Source organism: Eriocheir sinensis, unplaced genomic scaffold (genome assembly GCF_024679095.1).
Source record: "Eriocheir sinensis breed Jianghai 21 unplaced genomic scaffold, ASM2467909v1 Scaffold1047, whole genome shotgun sequence".
Taxonomy (NCBI): Eukaryota; Metazoa; Arthropoda; class Malacostraca; order Decapoda; family Varunidae; genus Eriocheir; species Eriocheir sinensis.
Genome location: NW_026110349.1, coordinates 15,150 through 39,304, shown reverse-complemented (window position 1 = coordinate 39,304; position 24,155 = coordinate 15,150). Strand labels below are relative to the sequence as shown.

Here is a 24,155-nt window from a genome sequence, read left to right as displayed (position 1 = left end):
GTTGTATTCTGTTGTATTCTCTTTTATTCTGTTGTATTCTGTTGTATTCTCTTTTATTCTGTTGTATTCTCTTTTATTCTGTTGTATTCTGTTGTATTCTCTTTTATTCTGTTGTATTCTCTTTTTTTCTGTTGTATTCTCTTTTATTCTGTTGTATTCTGTTGTATTCTCTTTTATTCTGTTGTATTCTGTTGTATTCTCTTTTATTCTGTTGTATTCTGTTGTATTCTCTTTTATTCTGTTGTATTCTGTTGTATTCTCTTTTCTGTTGTATTCTGTTGTATTCTCTTTTATTCTGTTGTATTCTGTTGTATTCTGTTGTATTCTTTTTATTCTGTTGTATTCTCTTTTATTCTGTTGTATTCTGTTGTATTCTCTTTATTCTGTTGTATTCTGTTGTATTCTCTTTTATTCTGTTGTATTCTGTTGTATTCTCTTTTATTCTGTTGTATTCTCTTTTATTCTGTTGTATTCTGTTGTATTCTGTTGTATTCTCTTTTATTCTGTTGTATTCTGTTGTATTCTCTTTTATTCTGTTGTATTCTGTTGTATTCTCTTTTATTCTGTTGTATTCTGTTGTATTCTCTTTTATTCTGTTGTATTCTGTTGTATTCTGTTGTATTCTGTTGTATTCTCTTTTATTCTGTTGTATTCTGTTGTATTCTCTTTTATTCTGTTGTATTCTGTTGTATTCTCTTTTATTCTGTTGTATTCTGTTGTATTCTCTTTTATTCTGTTGTATTATCTTTTATTCTGTTGTATTCTCTTTTATTCTGTTGTATTCTGTTGTATTCTCTTTTATTCTGTTGTATTCTGTTGTTTTCTCTTTTATTCTGTTGTATTCTCTTTTATTCTGTTGTATTCTGTTGTATTCTGTTTTATTATCTTTTATTCTGTTGTATTCTCTTTTATTCTGTTGTATTCTGTTGTATTCTCTTTTATTCTGTTGTATTCTGTTGTATTCTCTTTTATTCTGTTGTATTCTCTTTTATTCTGTTGTATTCTGTTGTATTCTCTTTTATTCTGTTGTATTCTGTTGTATTCTGTTGTATTCTCTTTTATTCTGTTGTATTCTGTTGTATTCTCTTTTATTCTGTTGTATTCTGTTGTATTCTCTTTTATTCTGTTGTATTCTCTTTATTCTGTTGTATTCTGTTGTATTCTCTTTTATTCGGTTGTATTCTCTTTTATTCTGTTGTATTCTGTTGTATTCTCTTTTATTCTGTTGTATTCTGTTGTATTCTTTTATTCTGTTGTATTCTGTTGTATTCTCTTTATTCTGTTGTATTCTGTTGTATTCTTTTATTCTGTTGTATTCTGTTTTATTCTCTTTTATTCTGTTGTATTCTGTTGTATTATCTTTTATTCTGTTGTATTCTGTTGTATTCTCTTTATTCTGTTGTATTCTGTTGTATTATTCTGTTGTATTCTGTTGTATTCTCTTTTATTCTGTTGTATTCTGTTGTATTCTTTATTCTGTATTCTGTTGTATTCTTTTATTCTGTTGTATTCTGTTGTATTCTGTTGTATTATCTTTTAATCTGTTGTATTCTGTTGTATTCTCTTTATTCTGTTGTATTCTGTTGTATTATGTTTATTCTGTTGTATTCTGTTGTATTCTCTTTTATTCTGTTGTATTCTGTTGTATTCTCTTTTATTCTGTTGTATTCTCTTTTATTCTGTTGTATTCTCTTTTATTCTGTTGTATTCTGTTGTATTCTCTTTTATTCTGTTGTATTCTGTTGTATTCTCTTTTATTCTGTTGTATTCTGTTGTATTCTCTTTTATTCTGTTGTATTCTGTTGTATTCTGTTGTATTCTCTTTTATTCTGTTGTATTCTGTTGTATTCTCTTATTATGTTGTATTCTGTTGTATTCTCTTTTATTCTGTTGTATTCTGTTGTATTATCTTTTATTCTGTTGTATTCTGTTGTATTATCTTTTATTCTGTTGTATTCTGTTGTATTCTCTTTTATTCTGTTGTATTCTGTTGTATTATCTTTTATTCTGTTGTATTCTGTTGTATTATCTTTTATTCTGTTGTATTCTGTTGTATTCTCTTTTATTCTGTTGTATTCTGTTGTATTCTCTTTTATTCTGTTGTATTCTCTTTTATTCTGTTGTATTCTGTTGTATTCTCTTTTATTCTGTTGTATTCTGTTGTATTATCTTTTTTTCTGTTGTATTCTCTTTTATTCTGTTGTATTCTGTTGTATTATCTTTTATTCTGTTGTATTCTCTTTTATTCTGTTGTATTCTGTTGTATTCTCTTTGTTTTTCTGTTGTTTTCTTATGTTTTCTGTTGTTTTTCTTTTGCTTTCTGTTGTTTTTCTGTTGTTTTCTTTTGTTTTATGTTGTTTTTCTGTTATTTTCTGTTGTTTTTCTGTTGTTTTCTTTTGTTTTGTGTTGTTTTTCTTTTGCTTTCTGTTGTTTTTCTGTTGTTTTCCGTTATTTTTCTGTTGTTTTTCTGTTGTTTTCTAATCTTTTCTGTTGTTTTTCTGTTGTTTTCCGTTATTTTTCTGTTGTTTTTCTGTTGTTTTCCGTTATTTTTCTGTTGTTTTTCTGTTGTTTTCTAATGTTTTCTGTTGTTTTTCTGTTGTTTTCTGTTCTTTTCTTTTGTTTTTCTGTTGTTTCCTGTTGTTTTTCTTTTGTTTCCTGTTGTTTTTCTGTTGTTTCCTGTTGTTTCTTGTTGTTTTTCTGTTGTTTCCCGTTGTTTTCTGTTGTTTTTTCTGTTGTTCTCTGTTGTTTCCTGTTGTTTTCTGTTCTATTCTGTTGTATTCTGTTGTATTTTAATGTATTCTGTTCTATTCCGTTGTTTTTCTGTTGTTTCTTGTTGTTTTTCTGTTGTTTCCCGTTTTTTCTGTTGTTTTCTGTTGTTTCCTGCTGTTTTCTGTTCTATTCTGTTGTATTCTGTTGTATTTTAATGTATTATGTTCTATTCCGTTGTTTTTTGTTGTATTCTGTTGTATTCTGTTGTATTTTAATGTATTATGTTCTATTCCGTTGTTTTTTGTTGTATTCTGTTGTATTTTAATGTATTATGTTCTATTCCGTTGTTTTTTGTTGTATTCTGTTGTATTTTAATGTATTCTGTTGTCTATTCTGTTGTATTCCAGTGGTGTATCAGAATTGGTGTACGTTTAGAAATAAGGAACGTTTATGCATTTTTTCATTGACTTGGAAAAAACACAAACGTTTGCTTAATTATGGACGAACGGCTTCGAGTTGCCTCGTGCAATATCAGGTAATGTGGCCTAAATACTGACCACTGGGGGGCGTGGACTATTACAACATAATTTAGAGGTGTGCCGGCAGGTGTGTGAGGTGCCAGGTCAGGTGTGCCAGCGTTAGTTACCCCGTTAGGAGCGATTCTAACACCCGCGTCATCGGGGCCCGCCGGACCTGAGCCCAGCCCCGTACAGACAGTTTTTCTTACGCTGTGTCACTAATTATCGTTTGCAAGAGTCGCCACAACGCCCCACGCATTCACTGGAGATGGGGAAAGGCGTTCCAACACTGCCGTTAGCGTAGATGATGTAATATTGCAGAAAACAAGCTCAAATGTTCTCGGCGGGCGGAGCGGGGCGGGGCAGTTTGACATTCACCTCGTAACAAAATTTTCGTCTTCACGGCTAAAATACATCTTTCCTGCACTGGTCTCATATATCCACGTGTGCACGGGCGTGGAAGGCTGACGTGGGTGTACGGGCGTGATCTTAAGTGTCTTCCTTTTTGAGAAAATAAGGATATATATTTTTCGTGGCGGGCTGGGACAGTAACCTACCCCGTAACATATTTTTTCTTTTTCACGGCTAAAATACATCTTTCCTGCACTAATCTCATGTATCCACGTATGCACGGGCGTGGAAGGCTGTCGTGGGAATTGAACTCGGGCTCTCTCGTTTGTGAGCCGAGTGTGCTAACCACTGCACCACGAAGCCCCTGCTGGGTTGGGAGGGGGCGGTTAGTTTGCATATATGTACATTTTTTGTGGTGTGTAGTGGGCTTGTGTAATAGTGGTTTAGGTCTGGTAATTCCTTGTATTTTACAGAAACCACTACATGCCGGAGATGACCTGACCTGCCCCTGCCCTGCCCCACCTTCCTGGCCTGCCCGCCCCCTGGCATAAATTGGTAAGAAATGCCTGCTGTTAATGGATATTCCAGTCCATAGCTATGTGGGGTGTGTTGTTATAAATACCCTTGACTTGCATCCCTGTACTGTAAGATTCAAAACAATTCTAACCTAACCTTGGGAGTAGGAGTTAGGTAGCATATTAGCTTTGCATACCAATTTTGAGACACTGACTGTTCATTTCTGATAAATATATGATGCCTGCTATTATTTATAAGGTTATAGTTTCCAGAAACCCCTAAATGACCGACTCTTCCATGCCTGAGATGACCCGCCCTGCCCTGCGTCATGACCTCCGGCATACATTGGTAAGAAATGCATACCACTGTTGATGGTTACACAAGCCCATAGCTGTGTGAGGGGTGATTTTTTCTCATTTTTCTTGCTTAGAGGGACCATTACGAAACATGATCCCTCGCTGCTACCGCCGGGTCAATAAAAAAAGAAAACTAACCTAATCTAACCCCGTCTGAGAATTTACTCTGAAAATTTCTCGTATTCCATTTGTACCTTGATTCCTTGGTACTACTTATTTCTGCTTTGGTCAGTATATGATGCTCTTTATTATGGGGATGCTGCTATTTTACAGAAACCGTGCGCTGAATGGGTGACTTTTCAATGCTGGAGGTCCACTCCCTGACCCCCCGCCCTGCCCCGCCTCGCATGTCACGACCTGCCCCTGCGTCAGTTGGTAAGTAATGCATAGTACTGTTAATGGTTATCCAGCACACAGCTAGGTGGGCATTATTGTTGTCATATATATTACCCATGAGCTGGTTCTGTTTAAAGCAAGAATTATTACCTCATAAAACCTAACGTGCCGCTGATGCAATACATTGTCCGAGGTGTGATCGGATCGCTAGGAAGTTTAGTGTTAATTAATTCTAACCTAACCTAATGAACAAGACCTAACATGACACCTGACTGACCTGTGTCTCTGCCAGAATACAATGGCTGTTATAAAATTTTTCGGTTTTTTTTTTTCAGAAGTTTTCAATATTCTGTAAGCTGTTAGTTAGTATTAATGAAATGCCAGAATTTTCTTCACAACACTCCCACGACAAACCGCGTGTAACGAAACACACGAGAAATTAATCCAGACAAGGAAAGGTTTGCCGGCGCCGGGATCGAACCCGCGACCAGCGTAACGGGAGAGCTACCTTTACCAGTCGGCCAAAGAGGTACCCCCCTGGCTAAGTGGGTTATGCGAGGCTCGCCCATCAGGCAAGTCGTGTCACTACATTAAGATACTAACATAATGTATTAAACCTCCTGTGAAACGTCGCTAATATGTATATTGTATACCCTTACCACCGTCAGGGTAAGTGTCAGGGAGGGATTTTTAAGTGTCTTCCACCAAATTGTCTGAGGTGGTGGGCACTTTTTTCCTTATATATATGATGAGTGTATTTACTCATGAGAATATTGTTTACATGAGTTAGTTTACTTTTTACAACTCTTAAGCTGAATTACAATTATTAGATTTAAAACCTCAATTCCACCAACAGTTATAAATACTGTTAATCTTATAGCTCAGTTCAAATTACAGCTACTCTTCCTCGCACTCGGTCTCCTCACTTTGCGCGGTGCCAGCCGCACGAGCAGCCTCCCGCCCCGGGCCTCCACCACCTGTGGTGTCGCGACGGGCGGCCTCGTGAGCACAACACATGGCCCTCAGGGCGTCGACACTGCCGATTGAGTCACACGCCTGGTACACTTGTTGCCTCAGTGTCACGTCAGCAGCAGTATGGGGCGGAGGCCGATGCACAACTGCAGTACTGCTGGAGGATGACGAATCCGATGCCCTCTCGGCTCCAGTCGGTGATGGCAGCGGTGGGGCGGGTTTTATCGTAATACGTCAGACCGTCCTTGGCCAGCTGGCATATAGTGTCCTGGGCTTGGCGGAATTTCTACTGAAGCTGGTCGTCCCAGTACACGTGTCTTCCGGTTGGTTTCTTCAGTAACTCCCGGAAGGCGTTCATGATCGGCGGTGGCGAGGAAGGGGGCGAGCTGGTTTATGAAGCCATACCACGATCTGATGTCCGTGATGGATGGCTTGCCCGGCATGTGGAAGCCCCTGACGTGGGCGTACGGGCGTGATCTTAAGTGTCTTCCTTTGTGAGAAAATAAGGATATATATTTTTCATGGCGGGCTTGGGGCAGATACTTAGCCCGTAACATAGTTTTCGTTTTCACGGCTAAAATAGATCTTTCCTGCACTAGTCTCATGTACCCACGTGTGCACGGGCGTGGAAGGCTAATGGGAGTAGGTGGAATTCGTAATTAGGTCATGTTCGATGTCGAAGAATGGGTAAATGGGGTCAGTAAATTGCGTGGTGATAATTAAAGGGGGCGGGGGCTAACGGTAATGGAGGGGGGGCTAATGGGTGTAGGTGAAACTCGAAAATGGATCATGTGAGGTGTCAAATACTGGAATAATGGGGTCAGTAAATTGCGTGGTGATAATTAAAGGGGCGGGGTTAATGGTAATTGGGGGGCTAATGTGAGTAGGTGAAACTCGAAAATAGGTCATGTGAGGTGTCAAATACTGGGTAAATGGGGTCAGTAAATTGCGTGGTGATAATCAGACGGGGCGGGGGTGAATGGTAATGGGGGTGCCATTGGGTGTAGATGGAATTCGTAATTTGGTCATGTTCGGTGTCGAATAATGGGTAAATGGGGTCAGTAAATTGCGTGGTGACAATTAAAGGGGCGGGGTTAATGGTAATGGGGGCTCATTGGGAGTAGGTGGAATTCGTAATTTGGTCATGTTCGGTGTCGAATAATGGGTAAATGGGGTCAGTAAATTGCGTGGTGATAATTAAAGGGGTGGGGCTAATGTTAATGGAGGGGCTAATGGAGTACGTGAAACTCTAAAATGGGTCATGTGAGGTGTCAAATACTGGGTTAATGGGGTCAGTAAATTGCATGGTGATAATCAGAGGGGGCAGGGTTGATAGTAATGGAGGGGGCTAATGGGAGTAGGTGGAATTCGCAATTTGGTCATGTTCGGTGTCGAATAATGGGTAGATGGGGACAGTAAATTGCGTGGTGATAATTAAAGGGGGCGGGGGTTAATGGTAATGGGGGGGCTAATGGGAGTATGTGGAATTCATAATTACGTCATGTTCGGTGTCGAGTAATGGGTAAATGGGGTCAGTAAATTGCGTGGTGATAAATAAAGGGTGGGGATTTATGGTAATGGAGGGGGCCCAATGGGTGCAAGTGAAACTCGAAAATAGGTCATGTTCGGTGTCGAATGATGGGTAAATGGGGTCAGTAAATTGCGTGGTGATAATTAAAAAGGCGGGGTTAATGGTAATGGGGGGCCATTGGGAGTAGGTGGAAATCGTAATTAGGTCATGTTCGGTGGCGAATAAGGGTAAATAGGGTCAGTAAATTGCGTGCTGATAATTAAAAGGGGCGGGGGTTAACGGTAATGGGGGGGGGGCTAATGGGAGTAGGTGTAATTCGTAATTACCACGGCCTGATCATGTGCTGGACTCATGATATGTATTCACTTTTATTCTGTTGTATTCTGTTGTATTCTCTTTTATTCTGTTGTATTCGCTTTTATTCTGTTGTATTCTGTTGTATTCTCTTTTATTCTGTTGTATTCTGTTGTATTCTCTTTTATTCTGTTGTATTCTGTTGTATTCTCTTTTTTTCTGTTTTATTCTGTTGTATTCTTTTTATTCTGTTGTATTCTGTTGTATTCTCTTTTTATTCTGTTGTATTCTGTTGTATTCTCTTTTATTCTGTTGTATTCTGTTGTATTCTCTTTTATTCTGTTGTATTCTGTTGTATTCTGTTGTATTCTCTTTTATTCTGTTGTATTCTGTTGTATTATCTTTTATTCTGTTGTATTCTCTTTTATTCTGTTGTATTCTCTTTTATTCTGTTGTATTCTGTTGTATTATCTTTTATTCTGTTGTATTCTGTTGTATTCTCTTTTATTCTGTTGTATTCTGTTGTATTCTCTTTTATTCTGTTGTATTCTGTTGTATTCTCTTTTATTCTGTTGTATTCTGTTGTATTCTCTTTTATTCTGTTGTATTCTCTTGTATTCTGTTGTATTCTCTTTTATTCTGTTGTATTCTGTTGTATTATCTTTTATTCTGTTGTATTCTCTTTTATTCTGTTGTATTCTGTTGTATTCTCTTTTATTCTGTTGTATTCTCTTTTATTCTGTTGTATTCTGTTGTATTCTCTTTTATTCTGTTGTATTCTGTTGTATTCTCTTTTATTCTGTTGTATTCTGTTGTATTCTGTTGTATTCTCTTTTATTCTGTTGTATTCTGTTGTATTCTCTTTTATTCTGTTGTATTCTGTTGTATTCTCTTTTATTCTGTTGTATTCTGTTGTATTCTCTTTTATTCTGTTGTATTCTCTTTTATTCTGTTGTATTCTGTTGTATTCTCTTTAATCTGTTGTATTCTGTTGTATACTATTTTATTCTGTTGTTTTCTTTTGTATTCTGTTGTATTCTCTTTTATTCTGTTGTATTCTGTTGTATTCTCTTTTATTCTGTTGTATTCTGTTGTATTCTCTTTTATTCTGTTGTATTCTGTTGTATTCTCTTTTATTCTGTTGTATTCTGTTGTATTATCTTTTATTCTGTTGTATTCTCTTTATTCTGTTGTATTCTGTTGTATTCTCTTTTATTCTGTTGTATTCTGTTGTATTCTCTTTTATTCTGTTGTATTCTGTTGTATTCTCTTTTATTCTGTTGTATTCTGTTGTATTCTCTTTTATTCTGTTGTATTCTGTTGTATTATCTTTTATTCTGTTGTATTCTGTTGTATTCTCTTTTATTCTGTTGTATTCTGTTGTATTATCTTTTATTCTGTTGTATTCTCTTTTATTCTGTTGTATTCTCTTTTATTCTGTTGTATTCTGTTGTATTCTCTTTTATTCTGTTGTATTCTCTTTTATTCTGTTGTATTCTGTTGTATTCTCTTTTATTCTGTTGTATTCTGTTGTATTCTCTTTTATTCTGTTGTATTCTGTTGTATTCTTTTATTCTGTTGTATTCTGTTGTATTCTCTTTTATTCTGTTGTATTCTGTTGTATTCTCTTTTATTCTGTTGTATTCTGTTGTATTCTCTTTTATTCTGTTGTATTCTCTTTTATTCTGTTGTATTCTGTTGTATTCTCTTTTATTCTGTTGTATTCTGTTGTATTCTCTTTTATTCTGTTGTATTCTGTTGTATTCTCTTTTATTCTGTTGTATTCTCTTTTATTCTGTTGTATTCTGTTGTATTCTCTTTTATTCTGTTGTATTCTGTTGTATTCTCTTTTATTCTGTTGTATTCTCTTTTATTCTGTTGTATTCTGTTGTATTCTCTTTTATTCTGTTGTATTCTCTTTTATTCTGTTGTATTCTGTTGTATTCTCTTTATTCTGTTGTATTCTGTTGTATTCTCTTTTATTCTGTTGTATTCTGTTGTATTCTCTTTTATTCTGTTGTATTCTGTTGTATTCTCTTTTATTCTGTTGTATTCTGTTGTATTCTCTTTTATTCTGTTGTATTCTGTTGTATTCTCTTTTATTCTGTTGTATTCTCTTTTATTCTGTTGTATTCTCTTTTATTCTGTTGTATTCTCTTTTATTCTGTTGTATTCTGTTGTATTCTCTTTTATTCTGTTGTATTCTGTTGTATTATCTTTTATTCTGTTGTATTCTGTTGTATTCTGTTGTATTATCTTTTATTCTGTTGTATTCTCTTTTATTCTGTTGTATTCTGTTGTATTCTCTTTTATTCTGTTGTATTCTGTTGTATTCTCTTTTATTCTGTTGTATTCTGTTGTATTCTCTTTTATTCTGTTGTATTCTGTTGTATTATCTTTTATTCTGTTGTATTCTGTTGTATTCTCTTTTATTCTGTTGTATTCTGTTGTATTCTCTTTTATTCTGTTGTATTCTCTTTTATTCTGTTGTATTCTGTTGTATTCTCTTTTATTCTGTTGTATTCTCTTTTATTCTGTTGTATTCTGTTGTATTCTCTTTTATTCTGTTGTATTCTGTTGTATTCTCTTTTATTCTGTTGTATTCTCTTTTATTCTGTTGTATTCTCTTTTATTCTGTTGTATTCTGTTGTATTCTCTTTTATTCTGTTGTATTCTGTTGTATTCTGTTGTATTCTGTTGTATTATCTTTTATTCTGTTGTATTCTGTTGTATTCTGTTGTATTCTCTTTTATTCTGTTGTATTCTGTTGTATTATCTTTTATTCTGTTGTATTCTGTTGTATTATCTTTTATTCTGTTGTATTCTGTTGTATTCTCTTTTATTCTGTTGTATTCTGTTGTATTCTGTTGTATTATCTTTTATTCTGTTGTATTCTGTTGTATTATCTTTTATTCTGTTGTATTCTGTTGTATTCTCTTTTATTCTGTTGTATTCTGTTGTATTCTCTTTTATTCTGTTGTATTCTCTTTTATTCTGTTGTATTCTGTTGTATTCTGTTGTGTTCTCTTCTATTCTGTTGTATTCTGTTGTATTATCTTTTTTTCTGTTGTATTCTCTTTTATTCTGTTGTATTCTGTTGTATTATCTTTTATTCTGTTGTATTCTCTTTTATTCTGTTGTATTCTGTTGTATTCTCTTTGTTTTTCTGTTGTTTTCTTATGTTTTCTGTTGTTTTTCTTTTGCTTTCTGTTGTTTTTCTGTTGTTTTCTTTTGTTTTATGTTGTTTTTCTGTTGTTTTCGGTTGTTTTCTTTTGTTTTGTGTTGTTTTTCTTTTGCTTTCTGTTGTTTTTCTGTTGTTTTCCGTTATTTTTCTGTTGTTTTTCTGTTGTTTTCTAATCTTTTCTGTTGTTTTTCTGTTGTTTTCCGTTATTTTTCTGTTGTTTTTCTGTTGTTTTCCGTTATTTTTCTGTTGTTTTCTAATGTTTTCTGTTGTTTTTCTGTTGTTTTCTGTTCTTTTCTTTTGTTTTTCTGTTGTTTCCTGTTGTTTTTCTTTTGTTTCCTGTTGTTTTTCTGTTGTTTCCTGTTGTTTCTTGTTGTTTTTCTGTTGTTTCCCGTTGTTTTCTGTTGTTTTTTCTGTTGTTCTCTGTTGTTTCCTGTTGTTTTCTGTTCTATTCTGTTGTATTCTGTTGTATTTTAATGTATTCTGTTCTATTCCGTTGTTTTTCTGTTGTTTCCTGTTGTTTCTTGTTGTTTTTCTGTTGTTTCCCGTTTTTTCTGTTGTTTTCTGTTGTTTCCTGCTGTTTTCTGTTCTATTCTGTTGTATTCTGTTGTATTTTAATGTATTATGTTCTATTCCGTTGTTTTTTGTTGTATTCTGTTGTATTCTGTTGTATTTTAATGTATTATGTTCTATTCCGTTGTTTTTTGTTGTATTCTGTTGTATTCTGTTGTATTTTAATGTATTATGTTCTATTCCGTTGTTTTTTGTTGTATTCTGTTGTATTTTAATGTATTCTGTTGTCTATTCTGTTGTATTCCAGTGGTGTATCAGAATTGGTGTACGTTTAGAAATAAGGGACGTTTATGCATTTTTTTCATTGACTTGGAAAAAACACAAACGTTTGCTTAATTATGGACGAACGGCTTCGAGTTGCCTCGTGCAATATCAGGTAATGTGGCCTAAATACTGACCACTGGGGGGCGTGGACTATTACAACATAATTTAGAGGTGTGCCGGCAGGTGTGTGAGGTGCCAGGTCAGGTGTGCCAGCGTTAGTTACCCCGTTAGGAGCGATTCTAACACCCGCGTCATCGGGGGCCGCCGGACCTGAGCCCAGCCCTGTACAGACAGTTTTTCTTACGTTGTGTCACTAATTATCGTTTGCAAGAGTCGCCACAACGCCCCACGCATTCACTGTCGATGGGGAAAGGCTTTCCTACACTGGCGTTAGCGTAGATGATGTAATATTGCAGAAAACAAGCTCAAATGTTCTCGGCGGGCGGAGCGGGGCGGGGCGGGGCAGTTTGACATTCACCTCGTAACAAAATTTTCGTCTTCACGGCTAAAATACATCTTTCCTGCACTGGTCTCATATATCCACGTGTGCACGGGCGTGGAAGGCTGACGTGGGCGTACGGGCGTGATCTTAAGTGTCTTCCTTTTTGAGAAAATAAGGATATATATTTTTCGTGGCGGGCTGGGACAGTAACCTAGCCCGTAACATATTTTTTTCGTCTTCACGGCTAAAATACATCTTTCCTGCACTAGTCTCATATATCCACGTGTGCACGAGCGTGGAAGGCTGATGTGGGCGTACGGGCGTGATCTTAAGTGTCTTCCTTTTTGAGAAAATAAGGATATATATTTTTCGTGGCGGGCTGGGACAGTAACCTAGCCCGTAACATTTTTTGTTTTCACGGCTAAAATACATCTTTCCTGCACTAATCTCATATATCCACGTGTGCACAGGCGTGGAAGACTGACATGGGCGTACGGGCGTGATCTTAAGTTGCTTCCTTTTTGAGAAAATAAGGATATATATTTTTCGTGGCGGGCTTGGGCAGAAACCTAACCCGTAACATTTTTTGTTTTCACGGCTAAAATACATCTTTCCTGCACTACTCTCATATATCCACGTGTGCACGGGGGTGGAAGGCTGACGTGGGTGTACGGGCGTGATCTTTAGTGTCTTCCTTTTTGAGAAAATAAGCATATATATTTTTCGTGGCGGGCTTGGGCAGAAACCTAACCCGTAACATTTTTTGTTTTCACGGGTAAAATACATCTTTCCTGCACTAATCTCATGTATCCACGTGTGCACGGGCGTGGAAGGCTGTCGTATGAATCGAACTCGAGCTCTCTCGTTTGTGAGCCGAGTGTGCTAACCACTGCACCACGAAGCCCCCTGCTGGGTTGGGGGGGGGGGGGGGTTAGTTTGCATATGTGGACATTTTTTGTGGTGTGTAGTGGGCTGGTGTAATAGTGGTTTAGGTCTGGTAATTCCTTGTATTTTACAGAAACCACTACATGCTTGAGATGCCCCGTTAACACCTCGCCCCGCCCCCACCTTCCTGGCCTGCCCGCCCCCTGGCATAAATTGGTAAGAAATGCCTGCTGTTAATGGATATTCCAGTCCATAGCTATGTGGGGTGTGTTGTTATATATACCTTTGACCATAGCTGGGCGTTATCACGATACTTTATCGCTGATAACAAAATCGGATTATCAACCATCCGCTACTTATTTAAATATATATTGGTATCCTCGTTACTTTTGTAACCAAACTTGCGATAATCGCTACTTTTTTTCCGCCTCTCAGAAAAAAAATGTTGTCTCCTTACTGCGCATGCGTGGCCCGGTGTTGTATGAAAAAACTTCGGGGTATGAAATATCTTCGGTGATGAGATTTCATACTTAGGTCATGAAAATTAATACACTTGGGTATTTTTTTTATGCTAATCAAAAATCAATATATCATAGAGAAAAATCATTTAACTTTGCCCCAAAAATGATTATTCACTGCCTCAAATTTGATATTCCATATTCATTGGTGAGCATGTCATGGTATTGAAGGCACCCGGTGTTGTGTTATTTGGTGTCCCATCCTCAAAAGCTGGCGCTTTTGTGTACAAACACTGGTCTCTCGTGAACTGCGCATGCTCAGACCATTAAGTGTAGACCTGTACAGTCTCACAATGTATTTTTAACACATTAAGAGCTGCTGGAAAGCTGAATCAAACATACAGTACCACCATCCTTGCTGTTTCTAGAACGACGTACACTCTGTACATATAAATACAACTCGTACAGAGTGTCGTTCTAGAAACAGTGAGGATGGTGGTAGTTGTACTATATGTTTGATTCAGCCTTCCAGCAACTCTTAATTGTGGTTTAAAAGCTTTGTGAGACTGTACAGGTCTACGCTTGCTGGTCTGAGCATGCACCGTTCACGAGAGACCAGTGTTTGTAAACAATTTTTGACGGTGGGGACGCCAAATAACACAACACCGGTTCAGGCATTTCTAGTATTAACGTCCATATGTACGTGTCAACGTGTGGTTTTAAGGTTTTGTAAGTTTCCTAAATTACAGATAACGAAAATTTGAATTCATCAATGTTGTTCTATCTGAAATATCAATATAGTATCGTTTTCGCCTATTGGACTTATCGCTAGCTAGTATCAGAATTGTGGATTTATATCGGTTATCGGTTATCGCGTATATTTGTGTCTCTAGTTAACGAATATCGGTTATCGCCGTTAAGGTTTTTCATTATCAGTTATCGGTTATCGGGAATAAGGTTTTCTGTTATCGTGCCTAGCTATGCCTTTGACTTGCATCCCTTTACTGTATGATTCAAAACAATTCTAACCTAACCTTGGGAGTAGTAGTTAGGTAGCATATTAGCTTTGCATACCAATTTTGAGACACTGACTGTTCATTTCTAATAAATATATGATGCCTGTTATTATTTATAAGGTTATAGTTTCCAGAAACCCCTAAATGACCGACTCTTCCATGCCTGAGATGACCCGCCCTGCCCTGCGTCATGACCTCCCGGCATACATTGGTAAGAAATGCATACCACTGTTGATGGTTACACAAGCCCATAGCTGTGTGGGCTTTGTTGTGTTCATGCATAGTTACCCTTGAACTGCTTCCTCTATTACTAACCCGGTAGCAGTGGCAGGCCAAATTTGTGGCTTTACCGTGTAGCTGCGACGGGCCAAATTTGTGGCTTTACCGTGTAGCAGTGACGGGCCAAATTTGTGGCCTTACTGTGTAGCAGTGACGGGCCAAATTTGTGGCTTTACCGTGTAGCAGTGACGGGCCAAATTTGTGGCTTTACCGTGTAGCAGTGACGGGCCAAATTTGTGGCTTTACCGTGTAGCGGCGACGGGCCAAATTTGTGGCTTTACCGTGTAGCAGTGACGGGCCAAATTTGTGGCCTTACCTTGTAGCAGCGACGGACCAAATTTGTGCCATGATATAAACCCCCCAAAAATAGATGATGCATAAACTGATCACAAATGCTTTGATATACATTATGAAATGGTTTGTGTGAGGGGTGATTTTTTCTCATTTTTTTTGCTTGGAGGGACCATTAAGAAACATGATCCCTGCCACCACCGGGTTAAGTTAAAGTTTTCTAAAGAAAGAATTGCTACATTACATTTGTAAGTCACTGACACAACAAAAACACTCACCACCATCACTTTGTTGATGCGTCATGGACAGCGATATTAGGTAGGGTTAGATACACGGGAGCCAAGGTTCAGAGGAGCTGCCTCGTGCAGGCCTACTGGCCTCTTGCAGACTCCTATGTTCTTATGTCACTGGACGAGGTGGAAGGACGCCTGGGTGCCATAGTAGGGGTCAAAATGCGGTGTATGTATTCCAGAGAAACGTTCCACTCACAGTGCTGGCTAGCTTCAGACTGAGGAGAAAGACAGTTAAATCAAACATATTGCATTAGTCAAATGTATCTACTTAACCCTTTCATTGCTAAGTGCTCACAGTTAGACTATCCCCTCAGGCGCGCTCGGGCACCCCAGCGGGGGAAGGGAATCTCTTTTAACCGCTGTGTCTCAAAAACTATTCATCACAGCTACAAAACAAAACCACCATTGGAAAGAGGAGGCCAAGATCTATACGATTCAGTAATGTAAACCCCTCCTGCGAAAGTACAGGCACGTTGAGGGGGTGTTGCCTGTGAAGACGTACATTTATACATGCGCGACGGTCAGCCGCAAGGCAACTACTGTAGATCTCTTGATGATGGGGTGCTGGCAGGGCAGTATTGCCAACTGCAATATTTACAACTATTTGGTCAAAATATCAGTCATGTGAACCTATGCAAAAATGTCGCTATATTGGACAACAACATCCACCAGTTGCTCGTCCATAGATTTTCCGCGCTGGGCTGACATGATTTTCCACCAAATTTAGTGAATCCTGTGTTGTGAGAATTAGTGTTGGAACACTCTCATACACGGGAGATTTGAGTGCGGGTGGAGCTCGCAGGGAGCGTTTAGCACCACCAGCAAATACGCCTAACCCTCGCTGCGAGCGTTTAGCAAAGAAAGGGTTGAATATCAACTTGTGTTAAGTCAAAAACGCTTTATTTAAACTCATGTTAATCGAGAGGCGACTGTATGAGTAGTGGGTCGGTGGTAAGTGTGTTTAGCCCAGGGACGTAGGTTCGCACCGAAACACTGAAGGTCATCACATGCCGTCCGGATCTCCAGTCAACCCTTAATTTTCTTGAACCCCAAATTTCAGACAACTATTAAGTCCTACCTTCAAGGATTAGGATTTTCATTGTCTTTCTTGCCTGCTTATAAGACTTCATTTTGCTTCTTTTCCAGAAAATAAAGATGTGTGTGTGTGTGTGCATGCGTGCAAGAGAGAGAGAGAGAGAGAGAGAGATCATGCATTATATATGAAAACATGCAGAATTAAATGGTGCACATAGAGAAACTCACTACGGCCGGGCCAAAACAACACCCCGCGCTGTATCCGAGATCGCCACGCGCGCTAAATTTCAAATGTCGCTATTGAATATAACAAGCTTTCAGCCATAAACTCAACATAATCATCATGTATTATATATGAAAACATGCAGAATTACATGGTGCACATAAAGAAACTCACTACGGCTGGGCCAAACAACACCCGCACCGTATCCGAGATCGCCATGCGCTAAATTTCAAATGTCGCTATTGAATATAACAAGCTTTCAGCCATAAACTCAACATAATCATCATGTATTATATATGAAAACATGCAGAATTACATGGTGCACATAAAGAAACTCACTACGGCTGGGCCAAAACAACACCCCGCACCGTATCCGAGATGCCACGCGCTAAATTTCAAATGTCGCTATTGAATATAACAAGCTTTCAGCCATAAACTCAACATAATCATCATGTATTATATATGAAAACATGCAGAATTACATGGTGCACATAAAGAAACTCACTACGGCTGGGCCAAAACAAAACCACGCACCGTATACGAGATAGCCACAGCGCTAAATTTCAAATGTCGCTATTGAATATAACAAGCTTTCAGCCATAAACTCAACATAATCATCATGTATTATATATGAAAACATGCAGAATTACATGATAAACTCAACATAATCATCATGTATTATATATGAAAACATGCAGAATTACATGGTGCACATAAAGAAACTCACTACGGCTGGGCCAAAACAACACCCCGCACCGTATCCGAGATCGCCACGCGCGCTAAATTTCAAATGTCGCTATTGAATATAACAAGCTTTCAGCCATAAACTCAACATAATCATCATGTATTATATATGAAAACATGCAGAATTACATGGTGCTACAGAAGCACTCATTAGAACCAAATTGATCTCTTTTTTTAGCCTTTGCAAGTAGTTAATGTTAGAGTCGGAAACATCTGACAATCCCATCTTCTTACAGGCCAAGCAGTGCAGAGGAGAAGGAGGAGGAGGAGAAGAAGGAGGAAGAAGAAGAGGAGGATGTGAGTTCTATACATAAAGGCAGATCAATATATAGAAGCTTATGGAGTAGAGGAAATATGTCATTCTATGTATTAAAGAGGATAAGAGGGAGGAGAAGGTTAACTTGTAAATATAGGCAGAAGTTTATGTGCCAAGGAAAATATTTAAATGATTTGTATTATGCATGTATTGAAATGGTATGAACTTGGATGTTTGTATGTATATGGCTATGGGATTTACTTACAAGGTCTGTGGTGTTTTTTTTACTTATAAGGTTGTACTCAGGATTTTACTTATAAGTTCTGTGGCTGTGGGTACCTCCTACAAAGCCTTTCTACTATGGCTATTAATTAACAAAAACCTCTTTCTTTCAGCTTGTGTACTGGCTCAGAAAGTAGTGAAAGGGTGCATGTTATCTATGAAGGCTATATCAATAAGTATGGAAGTGTGTTATGGCTATTAACAACAATCTCTCTTTCAGCATGTGTACGGGGTTAGAAAGTTACTTGGCATGTATTGAAATGTCATGCACTGAGAGTATTTACGTAAAGGGCCGGGGTTATTTCTTATAAGGTACTACGCATGATTTTACATATACAGCCTTTAGTGTTTCTTTAGGTTAAGGTATTTCCTATCCCAGCACGTATAAGAAACTTGGGTATGGATTTATGTGTGAGTTACTGAGTTGCATGTATACTAAAATGTGTATTTGGGATTTTCATCTTCTGTGTTTTATATATATATATATCCTAAGAATGGTGTTTTGTTGGGAAAGAATGTTATGCACTGGGGTTATTTATATACAAAGTCTGTGGTTATTTCTTCATAAGGTATTTCCTATCCCAGTACGTATAAGGAACTTGGTATGGATTTAAATGTGCGTGTTACTGAGTTGCATGTGTATGTGCATTCAATGTATTGGGGTATATATTGTGTATTGGGGGTATTTATTTCAAGGTTAAAGTACTGAATGGAGGGGAATTTATGTAGGGGAAAGGTCTGTAGTGGGGGTGTCGTAACTAACAACCTCTCCTGCAACAACTCCTACTGGTGCTTGTGTATAGATTTAATTATGTATTGGAGATATGTATTTGAAGGTTAAGATACTGGATGGAAGGGTATTTATGTTGGGGTAATATGATAATGTCTGTAGGGATTTGTCTTAACTTAACAACCCCTTCTGCAATAGCTACTACTACTACTGGTGCTGTCCATAACTTACAACACTTCCGTACTAGGAGTATTAACAAAACCTTTTAATTTCAGCTACCAAGGACAACCTCTGCTGCTCCGGGTATCAACTCCTGCACTCCTGGGACTGGCATAACATCTGCATGCCCTTGTAACAACTCACTCTGCTTCTGCTATTCATAACACCCCGTTCTGCGTCTGCTGTCGTAACAGGGCATGGCTTCTGTATACTAACTCCTGCTCGCATAACCCGCATGGATTTACACTTCTCTCTGCTTCTGGCTTTCGTACCTATCAACACATTCTGCGCCTTCCTTCGTAACTAATCCCACGGCTTCTCTGCATGACAACTCCAGCTGCTTACGGCAAAATTTCGCATAACAGCTACTCCTGCTTACGTATGACAATTCTCTCTGGCTTCCATAACAGCACGTATGGCTTTTGCATGTGAACGCATTTCATTTCTGCTGCTCACTAACCCACACTGCTGGCTTGAGTATCCTAACGACCTAACCCATTCTGTAAGCTGCCGCCCAGTGCTCCAGGTGACCCCTAACAAGCCTGTCGGATCGGCGTCTAGCGAGGGAGGTTCCGTCAGGTTCCGTTCCCTGCTAGAGCTGTCTCCCTTCACCTTAAAAAATATAGTTTGACATATTTGAGAGCAGCAGTACAGGCCAGGTATCAGAGAGGGGTTCAGGCCTATATGGGGACACCTCTGTTAGGCTTGTACAGGGTGGGGCAAATCAAATGCCCGAGTTTTGATAGGCTATTAGGAAAAGTAAAACAATACTTACAGAATTATTTTTTGTTTTATTCGAATCAGTATACAATGCCGTTTGTGTGATCACTTTTTGAAGATGGCATCAGGAAGATGGTGGCCATCTGTAGCGATGCACTGTTGAAGGCGATGTCTGAAGTTTTCTGCTGCTCTTCGGCACATCTCAAGTGGTATTGCCGCTATTTCCTCCCGAATTCGCATCTTCAGTTCTTCCAAATTGTGTGGCCGACTTCTGAACACTTTCTCCTTCAGATATCCCCACAGGAAGAAGTCGCAAATGCTCAAATCAGGTGAGCGTGGGGGCCACTCGACATCACCCCTCCGAGAGACCAGGCGTGCCGGGAACATCTGTCGCAATTTGACCATTACAACTTGAGCAGTGTGGGCTGTTGCTCCATCTTGTTGGAACCAGATGTCTCCCAAATTTGTTTCCTCACTTAATTCTTCCAATTTCGGTTCAAAAAAGTCTTCCAACATCGCAAGATAACGTTCAGAGTTGATGGTGACAGATCTTCCATCCTCCTCAAAGAAATAAGGCCCAATTACCCCAAATTTGGAAACTGCACACCAAACAGTAACTTTAGGGGCATGGAGCGGTCTCTGGTGAAGTTCTCTTGGGTTGTTTTCAGCCCAATAGCGATAATTTTGCTTATTCACGTTTCCAGAAAGGTGGAAGTGGGCCTCGTCACTGCTGAAAAAAGTTGACGGTTCGGGGATGCGGTTCAACATTTCCTGGCAGCAATTCCTGCGATTTTCAAAGTCAGTAGGCTTCAATTCTTGAACAATCATTATTTTGTATGGATGGAACGATAAATCGTAACGCAATATCCGCCTGAAAGATCGGTTAGATATGGCCAATGCAAGTGAATGCTTCCGGGCAGAGCGTGTTGGTGACTGTTCCACAGCTGCTTTAACTAAGGCCACATTTTCTGGCGTTCTTACCGTTTTTGGTCTTCCATTACCCCTAGGTCTTCTTGTGGAACCAGTTTCTTCCAATGCTTCAATCCAACGCCTGATTGCCTTGCCATCAGGGATGGGACCATGACGTGGAATGTTGAAGTGCAGGCGGAAGGAGCGCTGAGTGGCGACGACAGAACGGCCATTTTCGAGAAACGTGCGCACTGCAAAGCCGCGATGTTCTCCCGACCAAGGCATGGCTGCTTCTGAAAACGGCGGTGTTTGTTGGTCGCAACGAGACCACACACATCTTACCATCATCACTACAGCCGTTGCTCGCGCCTTTCAAAACTCGGGCATTTGATTTGCCCCACCCTGTACCTCAATAAATAACTAGAAAAAAGTTGGAAAGTGTTAAACAATGACCATACGTAACCTAGTCATGTGTGAATCCTGACTATGGAGGGAGATTATCCTCAAACACGTACGGTTATATATATACATGTCTTTTACCCACCCATGCGTGCAGTACGGGTGGTGAACTCTGACCTCTATGAAATAAATATACGTAACAGGAAAAAAATAAATTGGTTTAAAATATATTTCCCTCATCCATATTCGGCAGCAGATATGTACAGGTTGAAAAAACGGGTTGATATCTGATGTTTGACCCCACGGTTGACCGTTCGTCCCTGCGTCTGGGATCGCTACGTCAACATCTTCGGCTGACGTCTCCACCTTAGGGTTGAGTGTCCGTCTCTGCGTCTTTGTGTACCTGCGTTAAAATCTTCACCACCATATGACGTTGAGTCTGGCGGGCACTGTTTTGAGATCTCAAGACGGCAATTTCCCACGGCTGTTAACCCCTTCACTACGGCTGGGCCAAACCAGCTCCCCGCGCCATATCCGAGTTCGCCTTGCACGCCAAATTTCAAATGTCGCTATTGAATATAACAAGTTTTCAGCCATAAACTCAACACAATCATCATGTATAATATATGAAAACATGCAGAATTAAATGGTGCACATAGAGAAGCATAAATTAATTGATAATGTTGAGATGTAAGTATAAATAAAGAGATAAAATAACTTGTATATTGGGTCAAGTGCGCCAGAATGCAGGTTGCGCGTCCTCGGATATGGTACGGGGCACGCAAGGACGCAGTATACGCGTTCTCGTGTTGAAGGGGTTAAGGGTATGGGTCAGGCTGTCATGGGTGGCTGTTACGTTAGCCTTCTCACGGTGTCAAGGCTCGTAAAACCACCCTTGGAAATACTAGCAACACAGCGTATATGGAAAGCCTTCAAGTGATGTAGTGACTCGTGGAAATATTTGCAACCTAACATATTTCACCCAGTGGTGGTGGTGGTAGGGATCATGTTTCTTAACGGTCCCTCTAAGCGAGAAAAATGAGAAAAAATCACCCTCACACAAACCATTTCATACTATATATCAAAGCATTTGTGATCACATTATGCATCATCTATTTTGGGGGGTTATATCATGGCACAAATTTCAGTTGTATGTCTGTTTATTGAGGGGACTGTTTGGGTCTTGTATTTTCTGTTGTATATTTCCAAGGCCAAAAAGGTCAGTAATTGGGTTCTCAATGATGTTTTTTTAGGTTGATGGTACAGAGGAAGGGTCATAAAAGCACCCTTGTCTGTAACTCCCCTGAAAGCCTTGTCAAATATGTTTGTTTGTTTGTTTGTTTGTTTTTCTACGTCATGGCCTATTGCTCCGGTAAGCTTCTTCCCAGTGGATCCTGATGGTCGGCCCAAGGCTTCTTCCCGGTGGGGCCTGATGGTCGGCCCAGCCCGTTCTGGTGCAGGCAAGTGTTTATAGTGGTGCCATCTTGCATTGGCTCATGCTGCCCTCCCGGAGCTCATCTTTAATCCTAGAATCTAGAGTCCGGGTTGGTAGGTGGTCTTCTGGACAGCATGTGGGTAGTTTTAACCCGGTAGCAGCGGGGATCATGTTTCTTAATGGTCCCTCTAAGCGGGAAAAATGGGAAAAAATCATCACTCACGCAAACCATTTCATAATAATATATATCAGCATTTGTGACAAGTTTATGTATCATCTATTTTGGGGGGTTCAAATCATGGCACAAATTTGGCCCATCGCTGCTACACGGTAAAGCCACAAATTTGGCCCGTCCCTGCTACCGGGTTAAGCCACTCGGCGGCCTTTGGTGAGTGAAATTTACCCTTCATAGCCAGTGGATAGCTGCAACCACATAGATTTCTGATCCCAGTATGTATATTTTGGGGGGCGGAATATTTTAAAGTGAGTGAGATCTTCATTGAGCAAGGGTTGATGTAGGAGAATCAATTATTTCCCCATACAGTATTTAAAGAGACTGACTATTTGGAAAGGCTTCGTACACTCAGAATTTGCCATGTTTAACCCTTGAAAGCTTAGTTCTGGCTAGATATCAAGCTTTAAAGCATCACATTGAGCAAGGGTTGATGTAGGAGAATCAATTATTTCCCCATACAGTATTTAAAGAGACTGACTATTTGGAAAGGCTTCGTACACTCAGAATTTGCCATGTAAGTTCATAGGAGAATTAATTATCTCCTCAAACAACATATAAGAAGGGATTTGACTATTTAAAAAGGCCTCAAACACAGAATTTGCCATGTCACTACAGTTGAAGGTCCAGCACCGCTTTTAGTCAAAGTTCTCAAGCTTAAAAAATAACACGCTTGATGTAAAGGAATGAATTATCTCCCCCAAACTATTTAAAGAGAGATTTTGAGTGCTTGAAGAGGCCTCAGACTCATAGAATTTGCCACGTCCTTACAGTTGAAGGTCCATAGCTGCTTTTAGTCAAAGTTCTTAAGCTTAAAAATAACAGAGGATTGATGTAGAAGAATGATTTACCTGGCCAAACAGTATGTACCCAGCCCCCTCAAGTCCCCTGTGCAGTCCCACCCCCAGTCTCAGCTCCCAATGACCTTTATTCTGGGGGTCAAAGACATTAAATATAAGTGTTTTCCCTTCCCATGTCAGCCCTAAGACCCTCAGGCCCCCAGTAATTGGTCACCTAACCTAACCTAGCAAGTGTGTTAGCATAATACTGGTGGTAACATTTTAATTAACCTTTCCAATGAGCAAAAAGAATTAATATGGAACTGAATCAAATATCCCCAGCAATTAAGTCTCCACTTTGTTATGTAACATTAGTAAGGGTTCCAGTATATGTTAGATAATTACTAGCATTGTCAAGAACAGTTTTAATAGCCTTGTCAAGGGTTGGCCGAGAAAACAATATTATAACAAGCACTGAACTAATTCTTGAGTAATTGGACTGAGAAAGCCTTGATGGTACTCTATTTTTGCTATATTATAAAAAGTCTATAAGCGATGCCTTGGAAAGCTACCATAAGCAAGGGTTGGTCTAGATTATTGATGTCCAAGCTATTAATTATATGTATTTTCTCTTACCTGAAGCCCCCTAGCTCAAGCCCTCAGACCCTCGATCAGCCTCTTCCAGACCCCCCCCCAGTAGCTACCTTATTTTCTGGGGGATCAAAACCATTAATTATGTGTTAGTTTTGATAATTACCTAACATTAAGTGTCTTACCATGGGGTGTGGTCAGTGTCGACATCTGTGAAGCCTTAATTATCATGAGCATAGTTTTATATCAAGCACTAACTCTTGGGTAAGACTTTGAGAAGGTCTTAATGTACTCAATCTTTGGCATATAAAAACAAGTCTAGCAATGCCTTAGGAA

The 24,155-nt window shown here is 38.9% G+C and overlaps 1 long non-coding RNA gene across 2 annotated transcripts; it reads left to right on the top strand.

Moving 5' to 3' along the window:
- The first annotated feature begins 11,020 nt into the window (after positions 1-11,020).
- LOC126989085 (uncharacterized) lies at positions 11,021-19,458 on the top strand. Of its 2 annotated transcripts, none has more exons than XR_007742860.1 (5): positions 11,021-11,713; positions 13,062-13,144; positions 14,530-14,613; positions 17,504-17,564; positions 18,811-19,458. It is a non-coding gene; the product is annotated as an uncharacterized LOC126989085 (long non-coding RNA). The 2 variants fall into 2 exon arrangements; XR_007742861.1 differs by lacking the exon at positions 11,021-11,713 and adding an exon at positions 11,918-12,005.
- Positions 19,459-24,155: the final 4,697 nt, after the last annotated feature.